At 39.5% G+C, this 3,107-nt stretch overlaps 1 protein-coding gene across 5 annotated transcripts in view; it reads right to left on the bottom strand.

Moving 5' to 3' along the window:
• Positions 1-1,460: 1,460 nt before the first annotated feature.
• mpp3a (membrane protein, palmitoylated 3a (MAGUK p55 subfamily member 3)) overlaps positions 1,461-3,107 on the bottom strand; it is a 28,461-nt gene continuing 26,814 nt past the window's right edge. For all 5 annotated transcript variants that reach the window (XM_034894656.1, XM_034894655.1, XM_034894658.1 and 2 more), the window contains one exon: positions 1,461-3,107. This exon is cut by the window's right edge and continues 253 nt beyond it. The gene's annotated coding sequence lies outside the window, so the exon portion shown is untranslated.

The following is a 3,107-nucleotide window of genomic DNA, read 5'->3' as shown; positions in this document are numbered from 1 at the left end:
AAAACAGATATAGTAACTCCAGTCCATAAATCTAAGTAAAGGCAGTGGCAGAACAACTCATTGCCCACCTTGAATCCAGGGCACTTTTACATCCTCTGCAGTTCAGATTCAAGACAATCCACTTAAATGGCCTTCTGCTACTTCCTTGAGGACATTAAAATTGGAGGAGTGGTTGGTGCTGTCTTTCTAAAACCTGCGCAAGGCCTTTGATACTGTCAATCATAACAAACTGTTTCACAAACTTTGTAATTACAATCTTTCATCACACACTCTAAACTGGATCAAATCATACCGGAGCGACCGTCATCAGTGTCTGCGTGTAAACAACACACTTTCTCCACTTAAAGCCTGCACACTGGGTGTACCGCAAGGATCAATCTTGGGCCATTGCTTTTTAGCATCTATATAAATGAAACTGTAACCAGGTTTTTCACCAACAGGCTCCCACTGAAAGAGTGCCCCGACGTCACAGTAAATGGGCAAACAGTTAACAATGTGGATAACTATAAGTACTTGGGTGTTACCCTCGACCAAACTTTTCTTTTAAAAACTATGTGAAAAAACTGGGAAACACACTGAAATTTAACCTAGCTAACTTCAGATACATAAGGAATTCACTTACAGTTGAGGCTTCCAGTGTGTACGGGAATGCCATGATTTTCCCACAATTTTTAAATTGTATTACAAGCTGGTCTGAAACCACTTGAATCATCATACAAAAGTGCCCTAAAAAATCCATGACCATGACTACCATCACTGTCATATACTCAATAAATATACATTTTAAACTTGGAGAATCTGATAATGCACTCAAACGTTTGCTTAACTTTTTTAGATCACTCACAATGCTGCAGCTGCCTCCTTTAAAAACAAGTTACACTCTGCTCTGAGAAGCCAACAAGAACAACAAGATCTGTTGCAAGGGGTGAGTGTATTGTACCTCAACGCAAAACGGCATTTGGGAAGTCATCCCTTTCTTGCATTGCCATGACTCAATGGAATACTCTGCCAACACAAATTATTTCATGTACAAGTCCCTACGCCTTCTCACATCTTGCAAAGCGTTGGCTACTGTCAAGACAAGACATCTATGAAGTGTGTGTGTGTGTGTATTGGGGGGCAGCCTGCCCTGTCCTGCTTTCATGTTTCTAATCATCTCTTTTATACATCGTCTTTGCCATTTTCTGACACTTTATTAACTTTCTTTCTCTATACTAATTTTCTATGTATTTGTCCAAACGGCCCAGGGACTACAGGTGGAAAATAGCAATCTGCTAGAACCTGGCACAACACATATTCTCTTTTTGTACAAGATTAGTGTTATATGGTGCGCTGTCCCCGTCTTGAAATAAACAAAATTACAAGTGCACTAAAGCCAAGAACAGGGAACAGAACCGAGGTAAACACACTAAACAGTTTGACATTAAAATGTTAAAATTATTCTCATGAAAGACCAAACATTTGACTTAGCTTGCTTTTATTATGGCACTTTGTACAGGTCACATTATAAACTCAACATTCTGGGCTCATACAGAACATGGAGACAAGAGAACAGTGCATGTTTAAAAGAACACAATGAATCAAGAAGATGTTTTATTATTTTACCAGACACAAGGAAATATCAGTGTTGAAGTGATAGTCAAGCCATGTACAGTAGATAATTGGTTTTGTGTCATTAAAGGATAGGCCATCCTATCTCGATATGATACTCATTACAATATGTTCCTTGGTCTCTGTAATGATTTCTCCTATCCATGCTGGCTGTAAAAACTGATTCCAATAATGGAGACAAAATCCTTGTTGTGTAAAATTACTTCTAAAGTTCAGGCTTCAACAGTCTAAGTTGATCTCTTCTAAAGTTTTTATTGTAAAAACTTCCACCTTTGTGTTTGATCACACCTTGAGGGACGGTAACAAAAAGGCTAATTGCATTGCACTGCATTGCATTTTACTCCAACTGTGGGATCCCGAGGATTTCCCAGGCCAGGTTGGAGATATAATCTCTGCACCTAGTCCTGGGTCTTCCCCGAGAACTCCTCCCAGCTGGATGTGCCGGAACACCTCTCTAAAATGCCCAAACCACCTCAACTGGCTCCTTTAATTTTCTGTTGACCAATTTATCGTTAATTGTTTAAATTCTAGTTTGTAATCTGTGGATTTGACATTTTCCATCTCCACACTGTTCTCCAGTCTGACATTAATAATGCAAAACACTCATTTAGTACTCAATACTACTTCTGAAGTCAAAAATAAGAAACTGTACAAAACCCATTCCTGTACGTAAAAGGAGCATCTCATGTTACGTGAACATACACTGACATTCATCACACATACAGTACTTCTACACACAAACAGACGTGGGTTCCCAGGAAATGACGGTAAACGGGTTGCATTGAAGTGCTACGAGATCTTTCGTTGGCACACGAGGAGTTAACATTTACAATATTTACATTTGAGATTAAATAATCAGTTCATGCGTTTCCTAAAAACAAACGGTTTTGTAGAAAATAAAAATCTCACATTCCATTCGGATATAATTTTGTTTCTGTCCATGTGTGGAAATTATATTTAGGAAAAAGAATATCTTAGTTTCCAATGGCATTCACATAACTTTATATATCAATTCCTCCAGTTCTGCTGAGTGTATTATTGGTTCTTATACTGTACAGGAAGCATTCTGCGATTGGCATTTTGTTGAATAAAACTGTGAACCTAAAAAACCATGCTACTAAAGGTACTCCAACAAGAGTCACAATAAAGCTGACTGACAAAGCAATCCTCTGAGTGGGATCCCGAACCTGCCACACAGCTTGAAAGAGTGACAGTGTGGGGAATAAAACACTTCTTAAACTTCAAACTTCTGTCTGTTGTCTTTGAAGTCAATAAATTAAAACCAAACCTGAATGAAATGACGTAGTGACAGAAAGGACCAAGAGAGCTGCCGATCTGCTGCAACACCCCCAGACAACAAGGTATTTTTCTGACATCATTCTCTCCCTTTAGTGCCTCAGTTTATAAGCATGTCGGGCCAGCCCTGCATCAGCCAGTCAAAGGGAGTCCAGCAGACTCCCAGGCTGGCCAGCAGGCCTTTTTTTTGGGGGGGGGGG

This window comes from Etheostoma cragini, chromosome 15 (genome assembly GCF_013103735.1).
Source record: "Etheostoma cragini isolate CJK2018 chromosome 15, CSU_Ecrag_1.0, whole genome shotgun sequence".
Lineage (NCBI taxonomy): Eukaryota > Metazoa > Chordata > Actinopteri > Perciformes > Percidae > Etheostoma > Etheostoma cragini.
Note: the sequence above shows the minus strand (reverse complement) of the source record. Positions and strands in the feature narration are given on the sequence as shown.